The sequence below is a fragment of the Tachypleus tridentatus genome, chromosome 4 (assembly GCF_004210375.1).
Source record: "Tachypleus tridentatus isolate NWPU-2018 chromosome 4, ASM421037v1, whole genome shotgun sequence".
In the NCBI taxonomy this organism is placed as follows: Eukaryota; Metazoa; Arthropoda; class Merostomata; order Xiphosura; family Limulidae; genus Tachypleus; species Tachypleus tridentatus.
The window spans coordinates 46,185,921-46,194,613 of record NC_134828.1 but is presented as its reverse complement, the minus strand read 5'-3'; the positions used below and the strand labels follow the sequence as shown (position 1 = coordinate 46,194,613).

General features: G+C 38.5%; 1 long non-coding RNA gene across 1 annotated transcript in view; it reads left to right on the top strand.

Moving 5' to 3' along the window:
* Positions 1-3,380: 3,380 nt before the first annotated feature.
* Positions 3,381-8,693, top strand: part of LOC143249045 (uncharacterized) — a 29,624-nt gene continuing 24,311 nt past the window's right edge. The window contains exon 1 of the long non-coding RNA XR_013027401.1: positions 3,381-3,774. This is a non-coding gene — a long non-coding RNA (uncharacterized LOC143249045). The remainder of the gene's footprint in view (positions 3,775-8,693) is intronic.

The following is an 8,693-nucleotide window of genomic DNA, read 5'->3' as shown; positions in this document are numbered from 1 at the left end:
CCAACCCGGCCCGCCAAGCCATTTAGTGTGGCCCTAGTTGTTGTAATCTAACCATGTGGCCTGATCTGTAATCCAACGCAAATGGAATATTTTAAAGCATCAATCCTACAGGATTCCCAGGCTTCGACTCGACAAACTTCTAAAATTATCTTTGCTAGAGAGGAGCAGGCCGAATTCGATTGGTCGGCCTCCTTAGGGCATGAATAGGTGACGTGCACTAGCACTATTGTCTACGACTCAACGTCATGTCCTGAACCTCGCCTTCGCCCGCTGGCGACAATTTTCCCTAACCTCTGCTGTCCGTCATTCATTATTGGTGAAAATTTTGTTACCTTTTACAGTTACTACAAGAGATTGAAGGTAAATTGATTATTATTTAGCATCTTGTTGTGACTTTACTGAATTTATTAAAATTTTTGCTTTCAGATGCATCTGATTCTATGTACAGTGTGACCTTGTTATTCGCGGGGTTACGTTCTTTACCCTTCCGCGAATAGCGAAAACCGCGAATATTGGACGCAGTTTTAAAACGTATATGTATGCGATTATATACTATATGAAATGCTTCCCAAACACTAATGATACTTATACTCATTGATGCAGTAATAATGTAGCAATATTGCATACTGTTATGTATTTCACTAAATTGTACCGTGCGTTACCGGGCTGTGCTTTGCCGTTTGCGTTGTTGGGAAGCTGAGGCAGTCAGCCAATAGCAGTCCAATCTTGTTTGGTGAAGACGACAATTGATAAAACGGCTTGATTGAGTAAATACAACAGAAATCTCCTCGAAAAGCCCTTTCAGTCTCTGTGACCTACAAAACGCAGTTCGCGCATAACCCGCGAATATGCGGGGCCGCGAATGGCGAACCGCGAATAGGCGAGGTCACACTGTATTTTGCTATTCTCAATTAATTTAAGTACCGGAAGGCTATGATCGATGCCAATTTAGAAACATGTGTTTCTGTCCATAAGAGGTTCCATGTGTAAATAAATTCTATGTTTTTCTACTTTGCTATTTTCGTGAGAATAATTTTTGTTTTGATTTCAGGGCTAGTAAAATGTCAGCAGTTAAGAAACGAAAAAATTGATGATGAGGGAAGGTTATTCAACAGTGAATGGTGCACAAAATATCTTGTTGTCCCACATAATCAAGGTGTTGTCTGCCTCGTCTGTCAAACTACAATTGCAGTCATGAAAGAGTACAATATTAAGCGACATTACGCAACTAAGCACTCCTCCCAGTTTGATGAAATTGTTGGTCAGGCACGAAAGGACAAAATTGAACATTTAAAACATCCATTGAAAAGCAACAAGGTGTTTTTACCACTTTCAAGAAAAATTCAGAACTGGTGACAAAACTGAGTTTTAAGCTTTGTGAATATATGGCAGAAAAGGGAAAGCCTTTCAGTGATGGAGAATTTATTAAAATTTGTTTAACAATATTCACAGAATATGCATGTCCAGAGAAAAAATATTTGGTGGAGCAAACTAGCCTTTCCGCTTTACTGTCTCACGCAGGACAAAAGATCTTTCAGAGGACATCAAAGAAACTTTGAAAGAGAGATTGAATTCGTGTGAAGCTTTCAGTCTGGCTTTGATGAAAGCACTGATATCAATGACACATCCCAACTTGTCATTTTCATCAGAGCTGTTACTGCAGGCTTTGATGTTTTCGAAGAGTTTTTAGATATGGCAAGCCTTTCCTCCACAACCACAGGACAGGATATTTGTGAACAAGTGCTTAAGGTTGTAGAAAAGTTTGAACTGAATCCTTATAAATTATGTGGTGTTACAACAGATGGTGCTCCTTCCATGACAGGTAGGACAAATGGATTCACCAAGAAATTTCTAACTGCAATTGGAGCACAAGACGTAGTTGTAAGCCATTGCATTATTCACCAAGAGAGCTTGTGCACCAAAGTTCTGGATTTTGCAGAAGTCATGAAAAATGTCGTCCAATGCGTAAATTATATTCGAACACGAGGATTAAATCATCGACAATTTAAAACTTTTAGATGAGCTGGACAGTGAGTATTCAGATGTTTTGTACTTCTCTGCTGTACGTTGGCTTAGTAGAGCTGCTACTTTGAAGAGATTCTGGAATCTGCGAGAGGAGATTAAGTTCTTCATGGAGAGCAAACGTCAGAATGTGGACTTCTTGAGCAATGAGAACTGGCTGAATGACTTAGCATTCCTCACAGACATTACACAGCATCTGTATGATTTAAACTTAAAACTACAAGGGAAAAGTCAACTTGTGAATAAGTTGTTTGAGCATATTTGTGCTTTGAGAAGAAATTGGAACTTTTCCAGGTTCAGTTGAGAAGAGCCATATTGACCCATTTTACATGTCTTGCAACCAGGAAACTGGAATTTCTAATCTGGATTGCACCAAATATGGAACCAGTGTACAAAGCTGCGTGATGAGTTTGCAAACAGATTTCCAGATTTCAGACAAACTGAAATTAGATTGAAATTGTTCGCTCAACCTTTTGATTTGGCAGTGGAAGACAGTCCTGATGATTGCCAAATGGAACTCATTGAACTGCAGGCTGACATGGACACTAAAAGGAAATTCTCTGAAAACAGTTTGCTAGACTTTTTACAAACTCTGTGTACGTGAAAAGTTTCCCAATTTGTCCCGTCATGCACAAAGAATTGCCTCCCTTTTGGTAGGTAGCACATACTGCTGTGAGCAATTTTTCTCCAAAATGAAGCTCATCAAAACCAAATGTAGAAGTCAGCTGACTGATGAACATTTGACCAGTCAGTTAAGAGTGGCAACCACTTCTGTCAAAGCTGATATTGACAAGCTCTGCAAGGACTCTAAATTTCAAGTGTCGCACTAAAATGATCACTCATGCAAAAATATAAAATATTATTGCTTGCATTTTGAGATTTTTTTTAATTTATTGTGCATGTACACGAATAAGCTTGTTTTTTAAGTGGCCCCGCTTGATTGATGAAGTTGGTTATATGGCCCACCGACGAAAAATGTTGCACACCCTGTCTTACACTGTTAAATTAGGGACGGCTAGCACAGATAGCCCTAGAGTAGCTTTGTGCGAAATTCAAAACAAACAAAACAAAAAACAAACCACATGAAACGGTATGGTTGTGAACCAATTTGTAGTTGTCAGTTACAACTTTCAGCAGTGTTGATATGTTTTTGCGAAAGGTCCGTACTTAACTGAACACAACTATCTATGTAGAATTATTACAAGAAATGATAACATATATAAAACAAAACACATAGGAAAATATCATAAGAAATTTGACGAGAACGTGGATTATGGATTTTCTCACTTATTTTATGCAATAATGTACAGTTTTTTTTATAAAATTAGTTTTAGGTTTATTTTAAAAGGTATTGATAACTTCTTCAACGGTATAAAACCTGACCCTACAGTTATGTGTTGTTCTGACTTTCAGTTCCCAGAACTGAGATCTACGCATTAGTCGGACATCCGGGAAAGTTACCTTGTAATATTACGCCGGAATCGTACACGGACGTGGTTTCGCTTATTCTTTGGTACAACAACAAATCGCCTTCTCCAATATATAGCCTAGACGCCAGAAGCGGGAGCGTACATTATGGTAGACATTGGAGAAGTGACGACTTAGCGTCGAGAGCGTATTTCGAGATGAACTTTGACCCCGCCTATCTTAAACTGGATCCAGTGATAGAGGAAGACGAAGGGATATTCATGTGTCGTGTGGACTTCTACAAAGCAAGAACACGGAATCACGAAATCGGAGTGAACTTAATAGGTGGGTTTTAGATTTAAAAATATAATTATATAAATGGAAAATAAGTTTGACACATTTACGCATGAATAACAAAATAAATATCTGATGTCACATATTCTGGACAAAGGTAATTAAGACTCGCATACTTTGATATTAACAATTGATGCTACTGTTACAAAAGTACCAATGCAGTAATTTTAAATGTGAAAAGCGCTATGACTTTAGGGCCCCGGCATGGCCAGGTGGGTTAAGGCGTTCGACTCGTAATCCGAGGGTTGTGGGTTCAAATTCCGGTCGCATCAAACATGCTCGCCCTTTCTGCCGTGGGGGCGTTAAAATGTGACGGTTCATCTCACTATTCGTTAGTAAAAGAGTAGCCCAAGGGTTTGCAGTGGGTGGTGAATACTAGTTGCCTTCCCTCTATTCTTACACTGCTAAAGTAGAGACGGCTAGCACAGATAGCCCTCGAGTATCTTTGTGCGAAGTTCAAAATCAAAATAAAACAAACAAAGAGAGTGTGTCACATATTAACTGCGACACGTTCAGTCGTTGTTAAGGCCCACCGCTAATACAGCGGTAAGTCTACGGATTTACAACGCTAAAATCAGGGTTTCGATTCCCATCGGTGGGCTCAGCAGATATTACGGTGTGGCTTTGCTAGAAGAAAACACACACACACTCGTTGTTTAGTGCAAAGCTACATCACTGGATGTCTGGACTGTACCCACCACAAGTATACAGATTTCTCCACTAGGAGGCGTATTGAACATTTTTCATTATTCTTAATGTTAATGTCATTATCAAAATATTTGAATTCCTTTTGTTTAGTTTGATTTTAATTAATAAATATATAAAGGACACGAACATCCGTTTTTATAATTTAAATTACATATATGCGTAATATTTTGACCAGTTATATTTCACTGCGTTTCCTATAAAATTGGTGATTATACTGTAAGTTTGCATCTTTCCCTTCTTTCCTGGCCCTGCATGGCCAAGTGTGTTAAGGCGTTCGACTCGTAATCCGAGGGTCACGGGTTCGAATCCCTGTCGCATCAAACACGCTCGCCGTTTCAGCCGTGGGGGCGTTATAATATGACCGTCAATCCCACTATTCGTTAGTAAAAGAGTAGCCCAAGGGTTTGCAGTGGGTGGTGAATACTAGTTGCCTTCCCTCTATTCTCACACTGCTAAAGTAGAGACGGCTAGCGCAGATAGCCCTCGAGTAGCTTTGCGCGAAATTCAGAACAAACAAACAAATCCTTCTTTTTTATTTCTAATTCATAATAAACGTTTGCAATGAAATTGTGATATAAAATTCATATACAAATTAGTTTCTGTATTTTTATTAGTTTTAATATTCAGTAAGTCCTAAAATTTCAAAGTTATTTGCGCCGTGTTTACCACAGGGAAAAAAATCGTGATTTGTAGCTGTATAAGACTCCAAACTTAGCACTAAACCACTGGTAAGGGCATGAAATGGACATCATTAGTGTCACGTCAATAGACAATGCGTTACATCAATACGTATTACCTATCGGGAAATATTCTTTGATGTTTTGCTTAAAAGTCTTCCTGACCTCTCTTCGTGAGGAGGTCAAAGGTCGCAAACTTGATAAGTTGTAATTTACTGTATGAAGGAAGTTAACTTTTTTCGTTTTCTTGGCGACTGCATAGGGTTTACGTGTCGTAAAACGTATCACTTTATTAGAATCTAAAGACATGCCCAAGCAATATCTTGTTTTAGAAGATATATATGGCTCCCTGTTTATCGCAAATAAATGTTTACCTTTAAAACCTTTGGGACAGTTGTTGATGTTAGTGGTAACAAATTATAACTAGAATACACAATTTCATTATACCTCCATTTTGTATTGGTTCAACTGTTACTACAACAAACTTATTTTAATATGTAAAAAATATCAGTTATGAAATATGATATAACAGTCATAATAAATCTTCATTTATGTGATCCCCCAGTAACACAGCGGTATGTCTGCCCACTTCTACCACTAGAAATCGGGTTTCGATACCCTTGGTGGGCATAGCACGGATGGCCCATTGTGTAACTTTGTGCTTAATTCTAAAACAAACTGCTCGGCATAGCCAGGTGGTTAAGACACACGACTCGCAATACGATGGTCGCAAGCTCGAATCCCGTCGCACTAAACATGCTTGCATTTTCAACTGTAGGGGCGTTATAATGTCTCATTCAATCCCACTATTCCTTGGTAAAGAGTAGCCCAAGTGTTGGCGGTGGGTGGTGACGACTTACTGCATTCCCTCTAGTCTTACACTGCTAAATTTGGGACGGCTAGCACAGAAAAAAACAATAAATTACCAACATGGCAAATTCGTAGCAGTTACACTGTTGAACTCATTTTTTATTAACAGTTTTGATGCGTTTCGAAATTAGAACCCACGTCATTTACAATAAAATTTATTATTTCTTATATGGACTCCCAAACATCTAGTTTGCGAAAAGTTAGCTTGTGTTGGAAAGCCATAAAAACGTTATATCAAATAAGTCGAGATTCATGATACCACTTGGGGCATCCATTAAAATCGAAACAGGGTAGTGTATCAAGCTGAAAAATAAACAGAAAATCAAAGAACACATTTTTTTTTCAGTATCAAAAGCAGTGAAATGGTCAGATGCAGAAAGAAATGTCAGCTCGGATTTGGGAGCTTATAAGAAAATAATATCCATATATGTCATATATATCAGGTTTTGGATATTTTATGTAAAACAATAAGTATGTATGTGTTTTAAACTTCACAAAGCTACTCGAGAGCCATCTGTGCTACATGTTTCTAATTTAGCAGTGTAAGACTAGAGGGAAGGCAGCTAGTCATCAGCACCCACCGCCAACTCTTGGGCTTCTTTTTACCAGCGAATAGTGGGATTGACCATCACATTATAACGCCCCCATGGCTAGGAGGGCGAGCATGTATGGCGCGACCGGGATGCGAACCCGCGACCCTCAGATTATGAGTCGCACGCCAGTCGTTATTTAAACACAGTATATAGAATTAAACAGTTTTGTTACAAAGTAACGAAGACTCGTTTCAGCAGAAGAAGACAAAAGTCAGAAGAATTATAATATTACGCCTTATGCGGTATCCCACCATTCTTAGATTACTTATTGAAAAGTATTCCAAGGAAGATAAGTCTTGGGACTTTAAAGTTTTATACAAAACAACCAACATCACACGTGGGCTGGTTCCTCACGTGCAGAACTGTGAAACACAAGATTCAGGCACTTAACCCTCTGATTATGCTTGAAGATTTAGATATAAGTGTGTCATGAAAGTCACAGTTAACCCTTCGCCTTATTCAAAACTCAATTAAACACTTGAGGTATTGGGTACTGCTGATTGTCTGACGTCACTGTGGTCAGTAGTTTAAAATAAGGAATGGCTAGGACTCAGACCTAGGTCTCTGTCCTAGCGTTTGGCTTAAGAGTTAGATAGGTTTCAGGTTAACAATTAAAAATATACTGAAAACGTTACGTATTTAAGTTTGTAACGTTCTGACATTTATAGCGGGAACATACTGTTTCATATCGCACTTTAATATTCCTTTATGGAAACGCAGGGAACCGAGAAACTGGTAAGTGAAAAAGAACACTGGACGAGATGTCTGCCACTTAATTAAAGTTTTGCGTAATGTTTCGTTCCGATACAATTTATCAAAACAAAAAAACAATAGCTTTTTCCTAACACAGTAAATACACTTAAAAATTTAAATAAAACTCAATCGTAGAGTTTCTGTAACATCTCTCTGAAGAACCTCGAATTTTAAAAAATACCAAACCAAAATAAACTGGAGTGTATTAGATTTAATTAAAAAATAACAACATTGTAATCGTAGATGCTTCATTACTAACAACGCCATTTTGGTTGAATGCGTACAATTTTGTTTGTTTCTGTGTTTTTTTAAATTTCGCACAAAGCTACTCGAGGGCTATCTGTGCTAGCCATCCCTAATTTAGCAGTGTAAGACTAGAGGGAAGGCAGCTAGTCATCACCACCCACCGCCAACTTTTAGGCTAATCTTTTACCAACGAATAGTGGGATTGGCCGTCACATTATAACTAACCTTACCACTGAAAGGGCGAGCATGTTTGGTGCGACGAGGATTCGAACCCGCGACCCACGGATTACGAGTCGGACGCCTTTACACACGCGGCCATGTTAGGCCTCGCGAACAATTTTAATTGATTGAAACATCATTTCAAACGTTTATTGTTTATCAACTTACCATCAAGGGAAAATAGTAATTATTTAAAAACTATTCTTTGCAACAGAACTCATTGTTGGTTTATTAAAGACCTCCAAACCTGTTTTAAACACGTAACATTAATACATAATTATACTAAAATGCATTAGCTCTTCACCAAATCATTTCACTTGTCGGTAACTAAGACGTTATATTTTCCGAGAATAAGTCTTTTGTTTTTATCGAAATACTCCAGTGGTTTCAAACAGCGACACAACAGACATGTTACACATACACTTTACAACGATTATCATAAGTGTAATAGAATCATACATATAAATAAATTCATATGATTACTTTTGAGAAGGTATGGCCAAGCGTGTTAAGGCGTGCGACTCGTAATCTGAGGGTCGCCGGTTCGAATGCCGCTCGCACCAAAGAGGCTCGCCCTTTCAGCCGTGGGGGCGTTATAATATGACGGTCAATCCCACTATTCGTTGGAAAAAGAGTAGCCCAAGAGTTGGCTAAATTAGGGACGGCTAGCACAGATAGCCCTCGAGTAGTTTTGTGCGAAATTCAAAAAACAAACAAACTTTTGAGAAAAAAACAGTTGGGTTATTATCAATGCATTGCTAAAATTTGGGTTTCGATACCCGTGTTGGGCAGAGCACAGATAGCCCATTGTGTAGCTTTGCGCTTAATTCCAAACAAACAAACA